The following is a 17,496-nucleotide window of genomic DNA, read 5'->3' on the forward strand; positions in this document are numbered from 1 at the left end:
AACACAAGGTGAACTGAATGACCTTGTCAGGGATTTGGAACTACCCAAGAGTAAAGCAGAGCTGTTGGGCTCCAGACTACAGCAGTGGAATCTCCTGGCAGGTGATGTTAGGGTTTCCATGTTCCGTGACCGTCAAAAGGATCTTGTCCCATTCTTCTTCATGGAAGGTGATCTTGTAGCCTGCAACAACATGGTGTGATGGCAGCCCTCAACATCGTTCACGATCCAAATGAGTGGAGACTGTTCATTGATTCATCGAAGATGAGTCTTAAAGCTGTTTTACTGCATAATGGCAATATTTTGCCATCAATTCCAGTTGGTCATGCAGTCCATATGAAGGAAACCTATGACAACATGAAACAACTTTTGAGGTACATAAACTATGACCAACATCAGTGGCAGCTTTGTGGCGATTTGAAGGTTGTTGCTCTCTTGCTTGGTCTGCAGACTGGATACACAAAGTACTGCTGTTTTCTCTGCGAATGGGATAGTCGTGCAAGAGATTCCCACTACATCAAGAAAGATTGAGCTCCACTCCGACAGTCATTGGAGCCTGGGAGGAAAAGTGTTAGGCATCCACCACTTGTTGAATCAAGGAAGATTTTGTTACCACCCTTACACATCAAGCTGGGTCTGATGAAGAACTTTGTCAAGGCCATTGACAAAACCCAAGCAGCTTTCAAGTACCTCCGTGGAAAATTTCCAAGGTTAAGTGAAGCTAAGATAAAGGAAGGTGTCTTTGCTGGTCCTCAGATTTGTGAACTTCTTCGAGATGATGCATTTGACCATGCACTGCGTGGCAAGGAAAAGATGGCATAGAAAGACTTCCAGTTAGTGGCAATAAATTTTCTCAGAAACAACAAGGCAGACAACTACAGGTTGTTGGTGGAAAACCTCCTCAAAGCATACAAAAGCCTTGGTTGCAACATGTCACTAAAGATACATTTTTTGCCCTCTCATCTAGATTTTTTTCCACCGAACTGTGGAGCAGTGAGCGACGAGCACAGCGAGCGATTTCACCAGGACATTGCAACAATGGAGAAATGTTATCAGGGCAAATGGAGCCCATCAATGCTTGCAGACTATTGCTGGACAGTGACAAGAGATGCTCCATTTAATGAATACAAGAGACAAGCCAAGAAGTGCCGAGTAGACACTGAATAGGACTAAACTATGTACATAATAGTTTTTTGCCTTTTGTTTCATAATAAATTTTATTTATATAACCCTTTTGCTGATTTTTAAAGTGTTACATAAACAGGACAGGTGAACTATTATCATGTAAAGCAACCATAAACACATGAAAAGACCTAGGTTTACAATTTATGATTAAAACTCTACTATCTACACAATATACATAGACATAAAATGTAAAAACTTAAATATCTTAGAAACAGTAGCCAATCAGTTGTTTTAATTGTCATATTTGAATTCAGCACATCAAAATACATAATAAATAGCACATTTTATCTCTGAAGCAGACGACTTCTCAAAAATTGTAGAGCAGTGTTATCAGTCACTCACCCAGACTTTGTACCAGAATCTCGTGCCCTTATTCACACTGAGTGGTACTTTACTCCTCAAATAGTCCCATTGATTTCAGTGGCACTATTCATGGAGTAAATGGAAGTACTCTTCCTCTATGTGAGTAAAGGAATGAAAGTCTGTTCCTTTATAATCAAGAACATCTTACTAAAAATACCCTACCAGATTAATCACTAGTGTAACTCCATAAACTCTCAGCAGAACAGTTGCTTCACATATTAATTGGTATTTTCTGCAGAAAGTAAGGTGATTTCTGCATTCTAACATTGCTAGCATTTTTCTGTTCAGAAGACTCTGTGGCCTACTAGCTATAATAAATCTAAGCATGTTGACTATGAGGACTTGCTATGGGTCCTGGGCATTCCACAGTGCTAAGTCTCCATGTATGATCAGCATCATTATGAAGGTTAATGGCTCTCCTCTGGTCAAAGTTGACAGTTTCAGCAAAATTAGGCATATAGAATAGACATACTCTGCATGGTTAACACATCTATTTTAAATATTTATAGCATGCCAATCACCATGGAATCGAAGCTCATTTTAGGATTGATCTTGATTAATATACATTATTTGTCAGTGACCAACATATTCATTACACGGCAATCCTTTGTCCTGATACCTGTGGTTGAAATATTGTTTTGAGCTATCAACAGGAAACACACAATACTTTATCATACAATGAGAATTATCAGAAGCACAATGAAGCCAACAAAACTTGTATGGTTACTAGTCCAAACCAATATGTCTCCACCTAACATCTGGCATCAGATCTTCCAACAAACTGATCACCAAGGTACAGCAAATGCCATGCTTGCCACTGCTCAGGGATATATGGAATGCTTCCTGGCACTGTCTGTGTAGCACAAGTCCTATCTGGACAGTGCTGCACAGTCTCCATCCAGTTGATAAAATCAGCAGCTCACAGTGGTAGACAAAATTGGAGAGAGCCTCTGCCACGATCACAAATTCCTACATAATTGCCAGGATAGTTGAATGGCTACCTGACTTTGGGCTCCCACACTGCCTCTGGAGGTGGTTTAGTAGGTTCAGGTGTGGCCTGATTTGTTGTGCCAAGGTCAGCCATGCCTAGGATGTCCAGGACAGCCCACTGGTGATGCTGTGGAGGATGCTGCACACATGCTGGTTGGTTGCTCTTTTTGTGCTGGGCTCCCTGGAGGTCTTCTCAAGCTAACTCAGAGCCCATCGCCTGGATTAAGACCATTTAACTGTTTAAAAAAAATGAAACAAAAACAAACAAACAAAAAACCTGCACACCTTGCCTTGCCCACACAAAAATCACTGTAATGAGAGAGAGAGAGAGAGAATGTTTCCTTTGAGCCCTATTTAATTGGAGTGATAATAACTAAGGCTTGAAAGGTAGAGAAATACAAATTTAATCCCAAATATTTTTTAAAACTCTCTAAAATATTTTTTGTATATGGTGTCATGGTATAAAGTTTTCATTGTCACTTATTTGGGATGACCTGATTCCCCTAATAAGCAATGCATCCAACCCAAACTAATGCTAATGAAACCTTTATGCTACCCCACAACACCATGTAGTCTGTCAATGTTTATGTGAACAAGGTAGATAGGTTCCACAAAGAAGTTCACCATGCAGTCAGTTTAGAGAAAATGTCATAAGAGTTCTTGAGCCAACTTCTGCTTCTAGTTTACACCTGTGCAGCCCCATTAAAGCCAGGGGATTTCACAGGTGTAACCGAAAGCAGAAGTTGGCTGCTTGAGTCCAACTATTTCTAATATGTTTTGGGACGATATAACAGTCAGCATGTTGGACTGCAATATACAGCACAAGGGTAATGAGGTTCTATACATTTTCTAGGAGTTTGGCACCAGAGACGAGAAAAAGGAAGTAAAACGCATATTGCCAAAAACGATCAAATTCACGTGGGAAATATTTCTGGTAAACATTTCAACTGAATGTCTATTCTAACACTAACTGCATGATGAAATAATTGTGAATGTCTAAATTCTTTTCTACTGAGTTTGTTCTGACTTCAGCTTTTACACTAGTAATATTCTACCTAAATACATTTGCTTAGTACATGAATTATTAGCAAGGATAACTTTCCTAAAAGTGAACTAATTATTTTCAGTTATGGTGAGTTCAACTTGCACTCACAAAATTAACATGCAAGTCTTCAATGTCATTATCAGAGATGCTTTTTTTGTATTCAAAAGCAATGTTCTTCACATTAGGCTTTCTGAACTTTGTATATTGCTGCAAGGACTAAAACCACACTGTTTTATTAATGAGGAATCCTGTGAAAGGAGAAAATTGTTTAATTTAATTTTTAAATCCATCATGATCAGTCTTCTTCATACATCAACACATCTCTGAAAATACAGAGACGAGGTATTTTTTGACAGAAAGGACATATTGTCTCTTTGGCAAATGCCTGTGCAGGAAGTCAACCATTGGCAAAGTATTGTCAAGTACAGACATTCATTTCATCCATCAGCCAGCATCAATCAGCCCAAGCTAATCAGGCTTAAAAATAGGAAATGTAAAATTTTGGCTAAAAATGTTAAAAAAAACCATCATCAACAAATTACCATTCCAAGATGCCATTCACTTTTTTTCATGGTATATAATAAATACCATTTACTCCTGATTGCATTATCATCATCTTAAATTTCATTCTTGCATCCATAAACTAACGACAATTAGAATATGAAGTCTGAGGAGACAAACCCAGAGCCAGCTTTAGGGAAAATGGCAAACTTATATTTTTGCACCCCTAGCCCCTGCTGCTTCCCCATCCCCAATGCTGCTGACACCCGTTGCCTCCTTGGGCTCCCCACCCATCCCCTCTGGCCCCTGCTGCTCCCCAGTTTACCTCCTCCCCATTGCCCCAAGCTCCCTTCTACAGCCTTGCACCACATGCCCACCCCACTCCTTGCCTAATGACCACAGTGCCCCCCAACCACAGCACTCTGGTTCACAGAATCATAGAAGATTAGTGTTGGAAGAGACCTCAGGAAGTCATCTAGTTCAATCTCCTGCTCAAAACAGGATCAACACCAACTAAATCATCCCAGCCATGGCTTTGTCAAACCTCTAAGGATGGAGATTCCACCATCTCCCTAGGTAACCCATTCCAGTGTTTCACCACCCTCCTAGTGAAATAGTGTTTCCTAGTGTAAGCAGAGTCAGGATGAGCTCTACCCTGACGTCTGGTGGTGAATTGTGGCAAGTTGTGGAAAAGAACTTCAGGGGCTGATCTTGTTTGCATAGGCACACCCACCCCGCCTAGTATGAGCCCACAGCAGCCCAAATAGTCATTTGGGCTGCTGTGGGATCCCCAGTTTCTCTGTTATTGGGACAGGAAGAATAAAGTGTTGTTACCCTGACTATGTGAATCAAGGACAGTGGAACTGTTTTATGACAGAGGGACTCGCCATCAACTAAGTAGCACTCGCTATTCAAGGGACATGGGTTCCAAAACCCAGTGAATTGAGAAAGACTGGAGGCACTTATTTGTGCCTGATGGTATGGGCCCAAAATACCAAGTGCACTTTCTTCTTTCTCCACTGTGGGATATCAGAGCTAATTTTGATTCTTTTAGGAGTCTAGTTACAGGCTGCTGAGTGAAATTCACTTTGTGCCAATGGTGCACCAGCATTGAGGTTCTCCTACCACAAGCTGAAATCACCGAGTGCTGGGGTGGGCTGAAGATATATTGCTGAGTGGCTAGCAGAGCAGTTTGCGGGATGGCTGGTGGAATGGAGTGGCTGGTGGAGCAGAGCAATTTATGGCATGGCTGAAGTGGCTCATGGGACGGCGAGTGGAGCAGAGCGGAGTGGTGGGCGGAGCAGAGCAGCTCATGGGACGGCTGGTGGAGCGGAGCAGCTGGTGGAATGGCTTGTGGTGAAGGCTGCAGCAGAACCCCATGAAGAGCTATTTGCAGTGTGAGTTGCCAAGAGCCAGAGGCCCATGAGAGTCTTCATGGATGTATTGCAGAAGCTCTGGGCCTGCCCCCCTGAAAGCGTGCCCTCTGTTTCAGTGAAATATATTGCATTGGATCAATCTCCCTTGCCCATGCTCAATGCAGATGACTGGCAAGAAGCCCAGCTGCAAGATATTGACATTCATGATACACTACTTGCCAAAAGGAAGGGGCGAAGCCCAGCTGTGGTTGTCCCATCTAACCCAGAGGGTAAACTGCTATTGAGAGAATGGACCAAACTAAAACTGATTCGGGGAGTGCTACACTGAATGATCGCTGACCCTTTACAAAAGCAACGAGCACAACTAGTGCTGCCAAAAGAGTACAGAGCCCTGGCCATGAGGACCTTGCATGATGACTTTGGACATTTAGGGATGGAGAGGACCCTGGAACTTATTCATAGTAGGTTCTATTGGCCCCGGATGGCCGAAGATGTTCACAGGAGATGTGAGACTTGCGCTCTATGTGTTCAAAGGAAAACTCTGCCCATGAGGGCTGCATATCTCAAGAACATCACCAGCAACAAACATCTGGAACTAGTATACATTGATTTCTTGTTTTTAGAACTAGACAAGAGAAATGTTGGGAACATTTTAAGTGGTATGCACAGCATATCCCACATGTGATCAGAAGGCCACCACTGTTGCACAAGTACTGTGGGAAAAATATTTCTTAGTTTATGGATTCCCAGCCTTGGATACACTCGGATCAGGGGATGGACTTTGAGAGTCACCTTCTGAAGGCGGTGCTGAGGATAGCGGGAATTAAAAAGTCTAGGACAGCGCCTTATCACCCGCAAGGTGATCCTCAGCCAGAGAGGTTCAACCAAACCCTATTAGATATGTTGGGGACTTTGTAACCAGAGCAGAAGGCAACCTGGAGCCAACATGTCGAATTTCTGGTGCACGCCTACAACGCCACAAAGAACGATGCTATGGGAGTCACCCCATATTTCTTGATGTTTGGGCGAGAACCAAGATTACCCATAGACTTGTGCTTTGGTGTATCAGAGGATGGAGATAGCTATGAAATTCATCAGTAGTATGTATCCCGACTAAGAGAAAAGCTGCGGGATGCTTATCACTTAGCTACATCTGCGGCTCGGAAGAACGCAGACCACAACAAACATCGATATGATGCTAGGGTATGTTTGCAGGAGCTCCAGCCAGGGGACAGAGTCCTGCTGCAAAATTTGGGTATTGCTGGCAAACACAAGATAGCTGACAGATGGAAGGCAATACCTTACTTGGTGATTGAAAAGCTAGGAGACCTGCCGGTCTACAAGATCAAACCTGAAGAGGGTCCAGGGCAAATAAAGACAGTGCATAGAAACCTTTTGCTCCCTGTGGGGGAATTGGTAGGCACCCCTTATGAGATGGGCCAGAACAGGGGAAGCGGGCAGAACAAAGGTGCTAGACCAAAGCCACCATCCAACATGGACAGCCGGGCCCCTGCAGCTAACCTACCTCTATGCAGCACATCCAAGAGTGAGTCTGAGGAGGAAGACACAACCATGGTGTATCCTGGAATGGAGACAAGATTTCAGTCTCTATCAGCTGAACCAAAAGAGAGCTCCCCCTCTTCCGCCCTAAACCCCATGGCAGAAGTATTTAGGCTCATTTCTGACACCCCTGTGCCGCTGATGGGACCCCCGTGTGATGACATACACAGGTTATTGGACAGTGGAAACATACAGCTGGAGGATGACCTGGGCACCTTAGACCCTCCACTAGAAATGCAGGGGCCTATGCCAGTAGCCGAGGGACACTCAAAGGAAACCTCTCCATCCGTCGCTCAAGAGGATGTCTCCCCTACCATGGCAACAGAGATTCTCAATAGATGAGACAGGGTAATAAGACCAGTAAAACGGTTAACTTATGATGCACCTGGGGTGACTAGTGAGGAACGAATACATTTAGCACACAGGCCTGTGGAAGCTAAAGTGGGCTATCTGAGGCCCTTTGGAGGGAACCAGTGAGTTGGTATAACAGGGAGTGTAACTTGTCAGGATGACAAATTCTCGGCTGGGAGGAGGATGTAAGCAGAGTCAGGATAAGCTCTACCCTGACATCTGGTGGTGAATTGTGGCGAGTTGTGGAAAAGAACTTCAGGGGCTGATCTTGTTGATCTTCTAGTATGAAGTATTAGGGGGTAGCTGTGTTAGTCTGCAGCTGTAAAAAGCAACAAAGAGTTCTGTAGCACTTTATAGACTTACAGATGTATTGGAGTATAAGCTTTCGTGGGTGAATACCCACTTTGCCAGACACAGATTATGTTCCAATATGTCTGTTAATCTATAAGGTGCTACAGGACTCTTTGTTTCTTTAATGAATTAAGAGAGGCTGGGGACAGGCGTTTGTACCTCATGGTATGGGCCCCTTTTGAGGGCCTGAAACACCAAGTGCACCTTCTCCTCTCTCCACTGTAGAATATCAGAGCTAATTTTGATTCCATTAGGAGTCTAGTTACAGGCTGCAGAGTGGATTTCACTTTAGGCCAATGGTTTACCAGCACTGAGGTTCCCCTACTACAAGCTGAAATCACTAAAGAGCTACAATTACTAAGAGCTGAAATCACTGAGTGCTGGGGGGGACGGAAGATATATTGCTGAGTGGCTAGCAGAGCAGTTTGCGGGACAGCTGGTGGAGCGGAGTGGCTGGCAGAGCAGAGCAGTTCATGGGATGACTGGAGTGGCTCATGGGACAGCGAGCAGAGCGGAGCGGAGCAGCTCACGGGATGGCTGGTGGAGTGGAGTGGCTGGTGGAATGGCTCGCGGTGAAGGCTGCAGCAGAACCCCATGGAGAGGCGAGGCAGTTGGCCTCGGACCATGTAAGGTGCCCCTTAAAACCTCCGCATACCCCCCCCATTTCCACCCAGGATGGGAGGTAAAACTCTTCAGATAAACTTTTGAACTCTGGGGCTGCACTGATCAGTTGTTGGACTTTTGGGTGATTTTTGGGTTGCTGGGCTCAAGAGACTTTTGGGGTGTTGGACTTTTGGGACTTTGGGTGATTTTTTGGGTTGCTGTACTTAAGACCCTGAGGGGAAAAGGACACTGCCAAACTTACTTGGGGGTGGGTCTTTTGCTCATGGTTTGTGTTATGAATCCTGTTTGTGGTGTTTCCACAACATAATGCCGCATTCTTTCCCTCCTTTATTAAAAGGATTTTGCTACACTCAGACTCCATGCTTGCGAGAGGAAGTATTGCCTCTTAGAGGCGCTGGAGGGTGGTATGTAATTGTCCCAGGTCACTGGGTGGGGGCTCGAGCTGGTTTTGCATTGTGTTATTGAAAGGGAATCCCTAGATACTGAACCCAGCCCTTGTTGCTGCCAACTCAGATGTGCAGAAGGGTTACACTAGTAGATTGGTTGCCTACATCGCCTACCCGTAAGGCCGGCCCTGGACAAACCCATTCCTGTGCTGCTTAGCTAAGTAAAACTCATATTGAAGCCAATAGGTGTGGCAATTTTGCCTGTATAGGGGTATAAGTATTGGGGCATAAGACTGTAACACTGTAAGGACCCAATTCTTAAAGCAAGTCTGCTTATGCAGTGCCCCATTGATGTCCATGGGTAGTATGGGTCCAGCCTAAGGGTCAATGGGGACTAAGGCTCTGCTTACAGGTTTGGCCCCTTCAGAGTCTATCTGAAAAACAACCAATATTTTCTTCCTTCACAAATATCTAAGTGTCTTTATTAAGTGTAACAGAATGGTGAACTACTTACTGACTGGTGAAGTAGACAGCTAGAAAGAAATATTGTAAATGCTTTTAATCCTAATTCTATGCACTTTTTTTTGTGTGCCTCTTTTCAGTAGCTGATTTTTACCATCTCAAACTTCACCTTCAGTTCTGTCCTCCCCATATTTTTTTTGGAATATGTTTTTGATTAATGGATTACTAAATACTTCTGCAACTATTATGAACTGCCGGAAACAGAAGCCCCTTGTCACATCTGGCCTTATGCAAGTCTCTTTGATTGTTAAGAAGTGGTTGGTTGCCTAGGTAGATACATTTGTTTAAAGACAGTCAACTTTCTATATATCCCTGTATAAAATGTACGGTCTATTACTTATCCATTAGCAATACATCTGCTGTGTGCATTTAGAATTATTTCTAATTTGTCATCTCAGCTACCTGTACTTTAGATCAATTATTCTGTCATCTGCCATTGTTTTGGTTAATTAACGTGACCCAGGGAAGATAGAACATCCATGAATATGTAATGGAACCCTGCTAATTCCTGAATAAAAATAAGAAATGTAAAGTCATTACTCATCCACCAAAAGCAGGTATGAACTTCATTAACATAATCTTCCAACTGTACAGCCTGCAACCCAGCAATAACTTCTAGAACTATCTCTTAACTATCATGAATTAAGAGGTGTATATTATTTATTGTTCTCTTCCATGGTCAGACAGCTCTTTGGGATTATTTGGTACTATTCAATTAGCATACAGAATAGCAGCTAGTGTTTACTGCAAGTACTTTGTCACATCCGTTAAAAACAACTGGGTCAGATTCTCAGCTGATGTAAAATGATCTCACTCCCTTGATGTCAATGGAGTGTGGCTGATTACACCAGCTGAGTATCTGGTCCGTTGTGTTCATAACTTTCTACATTATTCCTCTTTTGAGCCTAATCTTCTTGCACTCAGCTCAAAGGGTAGGGAAGGGGAATATTCAGGATGCATTAAACAAACCATAATTAAGGCCTTTTTTGGCTTTTTCAACCAGTAACAAATGATTGAAGACTTTTTTTGTTCAGATTCTCCAAATGATTCATCCTCAGTGTGATTTAATTGCTGCTGTTGTAAGTATGAAATGAAATCAAGCAAATCAATCCACACAACCCACATAATATATAATATATGTGCAGTTGCAAATTCTAAGATTGCAGTAGTGCAATGTCCTCAGGGCCGGCTCCAGGGTTTTTGCCGCCCCAAGCAGTCACCCCCTGCCCCCCCTCCCCCGGCAAAACAAAAAACAAACAAACAAAAAAGCCACAATTGCGATCTGCGGCACTTCCGCAGGAGGTCCTTCGCTCCGAGCTGGAGTGAGGGACCCACTGCCAAATTGCCGCCGAAGAGCCGGACGTGCCGCCCCCCTCTGGTGTGGCCGCCCCAAGCATCTGCTTGGTAAGCTGGTGCCTGGAGCCGGCCCTAAATGTCCTACAACAGTATGGAGCTGTGAATAATGTCCCATGCAACTATGGCTCTAATACATGGAACCTGGAAAGAAACCCAAGGGATTGCCAGAGGGATCTTGGTTGGAACTGGGAACTGCCAGAGGCTTTTCCCATGACATTCAGTGGTATTAAGGACCAGCATAGTTCTTCATGCAATTCTCTGGAGAGTTGAGAGGTGGAAGAACCTTCACTTGGCCTTCGTGAACCAGAAGGGGAGCAAGTCCCAGATTTTCTATGCAGCTGGCTGGAGTGGGGGTTCTCAGTGACAACCAGCCTTTCCCTGCTAGTTGTTAATGCGATAGTTGCAGTTTCATCTGCCTGCCTAAGATTTGTAGATCATTCCTATTACTACTGCGGCACCTGCCTGCATAGAAAAAGCTAACATAAAAATAAAGTGAAATTGACTTTCCTCCCAATTCTCTGTGCTGTTCACAGCTATTATTTAATTTAACAGCATAGCACTTCCCTCTACCAGCTGAAGGATCTGTGCAGATCTGCTGCTCCAGTGTCCCAGACTGCATAGTGCAAATTGCAGTAGGAGACCTCAAAACAACCAGCACAACATACAGCAGCAGGACTTCAAGAGAAGTGAGAATCACACTTACAGTGGACAGCCTGGCAGCTACTGAGGGTTACATTTAAAGACCCTTTTATAAATGAACATCCATGAACTTACATGTAATGACAGCATTCCACTGTGTTAGTACAAGAGCACCCTCCCATGGTGGTAATGATATTTTAGATGTTAAACAACTCAAATGGTCCATAATAAAGTAGTAACTAATATAACTACCTCTTCCAATACCACTCCCACTGGGGAAGGTCCTGAACCTTCTTCTCAACTCCTCTCCTGCCTGTGAAAGGGAGATCTAGGGGCCCACTCTGTCACGCCTCATACAGCTATTTTCCTCATACCCTGTTGGCCATTTCACCTTCAGCACTCCTTGCTTACTGTCCGTACTTTACACACCCATCACTGGAGAGGTCCGAAGGGGTCAATAATGTGCTTCTATATATTTGGGGGAATCTGAGTGGGTGGAGGATTTTTTTCAGTAATCTCTGGAATGGCCATTCTTTGGCAGTGTCCTTCCCTCTCCTTCTTCCCCAGTCACCCTCTAGGCCAGGTCAGTGCTTGTGTCCTTCTTCCAGCATATTTTAGGGATCAAGAGCACCAGTGATGATTCCCAGGATGTGCCAAGAAATTCTTCAGTGTACTTTTGCCATTATAAAAATACTATACAATTAATTGTCTTCTTACAGTTAATATTGAGATCACTTTGCTAATAATATACCTGGTCAATATTTTATCAGAAAGTTTTTTCCCTCTAAAAATTGCTTTTTAAAAAAAATGAAAATTGTAGATTATTTTCCAAAATATTTCATTTAGAAAAATTGTGACTTTATCAACTTTTTTATGGAAGTCATTACTGCAACTTACCAAAAAGAGAGAGAGAGAACAAAACAAAAAAACATCAACAGGTTTTAGTAAATGAAAAATTCTGATAATCATTTCCATAACAGTTTTGATACATATTTCAAAAAAACAAAAACTAAAAGAAGGCTCCATTTTGTACCATACAAAAGGGTCACAATGTTGAAATGTGGACATTTTAAAAAATTTGTTCTTAAAATTGCCAAGCAGCTTTACAAATAGGCCATTTTAGAGACTAGTGTGTTACTTGCCAGTTGTAGACTTTGATATTCTTATTTACTACTGATTGCCCTTTATCTGCTGATTGGGTAATGCTGACAGTTATAATTTTTCAGACTTCCTAATTCACTTGACTATACCTTAGTTAAAATTAGTTGCTACACAAATTTATTGTTTCTTACATTTATCTGAATTCTAGTTCTCTAAGTAGATATCTCAGTGAAGGCATTACTGAACTGAGGACATGGCCATGATTTTCAAAATGACTAGTAATATTGAGGTATCTTAAAGTGCCCTAATTTTCAAAAGCTCAACACTTTCTGAAACACAATAAGTTACTCCATATGTCAAAAAGTTCTCAAAAATATTCTAACTGATCGAGAAAGAGTCTTTTCCACCGAGAAAAAAGTCTTCGGAGCTATTTGCACCAACAAGGCAAATTAGGCCCAAATCCTGCAATGAGCTAAGTGTGGACAGACCCAGGAGTGCAGCTGCACTGAGCTCACTGCAGAATCAACAAGATCTCACAGTGGAATATCAGATGAATAAATCAATTTGTTATATTCAGCAACAACTCATTTTGAATTTGCAACCAAATCAGTGCACCTCTTATGCTGGATAGACAAATGCTCACTCCACTGGTTAGAGTGGGGCCAGAAGGAGCAAATATATGACTAGAGGTGTGGGCAGGGGTGAAAGTGCGCTGGTATGGCGTACCAGTAAGAAGCCGATGCTGGCCCGTATGCAGACCACGTTAAAGCACTTTAATGTCACTGCCCCTTCCCCGTCGGCACCTTGCCAGTAGGGACCCTACCAGCAGGGCCACCGACGGGGGAGGCAAAAGGGGCAACGACGTTAAAGCGCTGCTGCAGAGCCTTAACATTGTTGCCCCTTTTGCCTCCCTCCCCCTGGGTCGCCAACAGGGGGGTAAAAAGTGCAGCTGCCCAGGGGCCTGCAATTTAAAATGGCCCAGGGATCCCAGCCGCCGCCGCTGCTATCACAGCAGTGACCGGAGCCCCAGACCCTTTTAAATCGCCGCCAGAGCACCATGCGGCAGGGACCAGGCAGCACGGATGGGCTGGCTGGGGGAGGCTGACCCCCCCAGCCCTGCCCCTTCTGCCCGAGGCCCCGTCCCTTCCAGGGGCCGGAGTTGGCCTCCGTACAGGTAAGAATTTAATATTACTTTCACCCCGGGTGTGGAAAGAGTAGATCACAGCCAAGAGCCGCTGAGATAGTATTCCATGTGACCCTCTTTCACCTCCAGAGTGTGGGGGCTGCTGCTTCTCTTCCCCCTCATCATGCTAATTGCAGTGGTGGTCACATGCTGCATACATGCTCTGGAGTTTTCTCTACTCTGCAGTCATTGGGCAATGAGGTGTGTTGTGGGGTCTGGTGTTTAGTTCCTGGCAGGTGATGGGGGTGATATAGTTTCTTTCCCACACAAAGTAGCCATTACAGGTGTAAACTAGATTTCCTGGATGCTTGGGATTAGGACAATCATCAGTTTCAAGGCCTGGAAGGAATTTTTCCCATATGACAAAATTGACAAACTGCTGTGTGGGCTTTTTCATCTTCCACATGCATTGAGGTGGTTAGCTTTTGGGGGGGGTTACATTACAATCACCGTAACTTCAGCAGGTTCCAATGGAGTTGGTGTGTTAGGAAGCATCCAAATGAGGGCTATAAAACTCACAGGCTTATTTGGGCACTGGTCCTAGGAACTCACATGGTAAGAGGTTTGCCTATGTCTTGCGCAGCTTGTGGCTCAGCTCCTTTCATTACATCTCTTCTGCTTCCAGCATGAAGAGGGATCAGGACTCTGGCTTCCTGTTGGTGTAGAAGAGCCATGCCCTTCACTCTTATGTATGTGTATGATACATCAGGGATCATTTGTGCCTCTTGAGATCCACACTGGACGTGAGCTTGCAGGCAGTTTCTGGTGGCTACCCCAGTCCACTTTTAGGTGTTAAATAAAGTTGTAACCTCCTAATTCGACTATACGATGCTGTCTATGTCTCTCAGCTCTGTGTCCAGTTCAAATCTTTGTTTGGGGAAGCGTTGTGAGGAGGAACAGCTATTCAGCTACAGTCTGAAAAAGGGCAACTTATAATGCAATGTATAATGTAAGTGAGGCTGAATGAAGGATTAAGAAAAATCAATCAAAAACTGGATGATTTTTGATAAATAGAATATCCAATCAATTCTGAAATTACAACAAGCAATTCCAGCTACCAATGTAGCTATGACAGTTTACTCAAGCCGAAGATCAGACCCACAATAATGACATATCTGTAGAAAAGATAAATCAAGCAAAACAAGATGTTGGATAAAGGAAAGGGTACAGTTTCTGGTTGATTAGTGTTTTAAAAGCATTTAAAAGCAATGGGAGGTCAATTTGACTTTTTCCCCCTATAGAATAAGAGGAAGAGATTTCACCATTTACAGTACTTTAAGAGATGCTTAAAATAAATATTTTCACCAGGAATTCTACAGGAAATGGAAGGTATATACAATGAGTTACTTAATTTCATCTAAAAAAATAATACTGAAGAATATATGTATGTAAAATCTAATTCATTTTCAAACATAGATTTTAAAACATCCTAGAAAACAAACCTGTCACAATCTTGCCTCCCTTGCTCATTAAAGATCAATCTGGTTTTACTAAAAATGTAAGGGTTCTTTATATTATACGTATCACCCTCAATAATATACATCAAATGTTATAGGCTATGGATATATGAGCAAATTCTTCTGTTACATGGGGCACCATAAATCCACTGTAATTTCATGGAGTTCAATAGCACTACTCCAGATTTACACCCGTGTCATAGAGAGCAGAATTTGGCACTATAACCTTGCCTAACTTCTCACTGAAACCAGATTGATACAGGTATGATTCAACTAACTTAATTGGAGTTTCTTCAGATTTACACCAGTACAAGTGCAGATAATCAGGCCCTATGTTGCAATAATGCTGACAGTGATAACAATGGAGTAAGGGTGTCCCCTCTCTCCCTATTTTTACTTTGCAACTGGGTGAGAAGTACAGATATAATTTACTGCTTGTGAGAAATAGCACTTATTCAGTGGGCAGCTGCATAATGCACCAGCTGACAGACTCTAGGTATAGAGCAGATGTGCAGCAATCCAGTCTCAGTGTACCAGGGACATGGATCGCTGCAGTGAAGACTGTAACTGAAAGATGAAAAGGCATTCCTGATCACTGTTGTCTCCTGGAATCAGATGGGAGTCAGAGTTAGCATCCAGATTGCACACCTAGGCGTGTCTACACTGCAATTAGACATCAGCGTCTGGTCCATGCCAGCTGACTCAGGCTCAGGGGATTCAGGCTAAGGGGCTGTTTAACTGAAGTGCAGCAGGAGCTCTGGGCCCCTCCCACCTCACAGGGTCCTAGAGCCCAGGCTGCAGCCCAACCCTGAAGATCTACACCACAATTAAACAGCCTCTTTGCCCAAGCCCTGCAAGCCCAAATCAGCTGGCATGGGCCTGCCATGGCTTTTTAGTTGCAGTGCAGACATACTTATAGTGGTCATGCACTCTGAATCAAGGCAGAGATATACTGTCTGCTATTTCCTCCAATTGCATGCCTCAGTCTACAAGCATTGACTCCATCTCAAGCAGTTAAACATCATTTGGGATATATCATATCCAATTATATATTGGGCATTAGGGGTCAAATTCAGTCTGACGCATACGTGGCTCCTGTAGGAACCACGCATGGGTTCCTCACAGAAGGATTCCCAGGTAGGTCAGTACTCTCTAACATGATCCTGATCCTGCCAACCCAGATCTCATGCGGAGTACTCCCACCTTTCAATGGGTCTAAGTATTACTGATTGAAAAACTTCCATTAAAATGCTTTAGTGAGAGAAAATCGGGTTCTTCACCAAATTAAAAATTTTGTGGTAAGTGTCTGCTTTTCTTGAATGTTTTTTTGAAAGACACGAAAACCCCAAAAATTTTGGCCGAAGAGTCAAAGTTTTCCACTAAAGCTTTTGAGCGAAAAAAAATTATAAAAATGTTCAATGTAATGGAATGGAAAATGGGGTTTCCAACAAGTTCTAGTCTACAGCCAGGAAAGAGGTTCATACTGCTTTTGCTGTCTGTGGGTGCTGTTTCTTAATAGTAGCAGTATTGAGTTGTCAGCTTGACCCCCTGGACCAATACCTCATTGTGCTGGATGCTGTACAGACAATTAACAACAATGACAATATAAGACAAGAGACAACAGGTGGAGACAGATGGTGGAGCACAAGGAAACAATAAAATAATATTACACCTCTACCTTGATATAACGCTGTCCTCGGGAGCAAAAAAATCTTACCGTATTATAGGTGAAACCGCGTTATATCGAACTTGCTTTAATCCACCGGAGTGCGCAGCCCCGCCCCCTGAGCACTGCTTTACTGCGTTATATCCAAATTCGTGTTATATTGGGTCACGTTATAGCGGGGTAGAGGTGTACTCAGCATCATAAGAAGGGCCTTCAGCACACCAACTGCCAAACTGTTTTAAATTTTTTTGTTGGCATCACAACAAAGGAGAGTAGAAAGAGAGATTTGAAGGAGGGCAACGGTGGAGTTTTACAGATATTTATGGGGGAATCCTCCCAGGTATGAGGGACAGTGTGGGCAAAAACATGAAGGTTTTCTTGCTAGGAAAGTCCCTTTTCAACCATCTTCTTTTCTGTTATCAAACTCAGTCTTTTCCAGTTTGGTATTATTATTATTTTAAATCAAGTTTATCATGGTAAATTGAATGATAAGAATAAAAAAAAATCCAATAGCTACACATTCAGTGAGCACCATCCATCATGGGCCCTGAATGAGACAGAGATCTGTGGAAAAAATAGTATGTGATCTTGTAATTAAAGGCTGTATCATAATGCCTACACATCAAGGTGAGGAATTATAGTTGTGTGGGCAAATCTGATACTTCCCAAATTTTGAGAGGTTGACTTTTCACCCTTAATGTTCTTAGAATCTAGGATTTTTTATGTAATATACATATATACATACATGCTCATTTTCTTTAATGAGGCCTTATTTTGGTAAACTACAGAGAAAGCAATGGGAATCACAAGAGGACTGTCACAGGAACTAGCATCAGAAAAGTC

Source organism: Chrysemys picta, chromosome 3 (assembly GCF_011386835.1).
Source record: "Chrysemys picta bellii isolate R12L10 chromosome 3, ASM1138683v2, whole genome shotgun sequence".
Classification (NCBI taxonomy): Eukaryota; Metazoa; Chordata; order Testudines; family Emydidae; genus Chrysemys; species Chrysemys picta.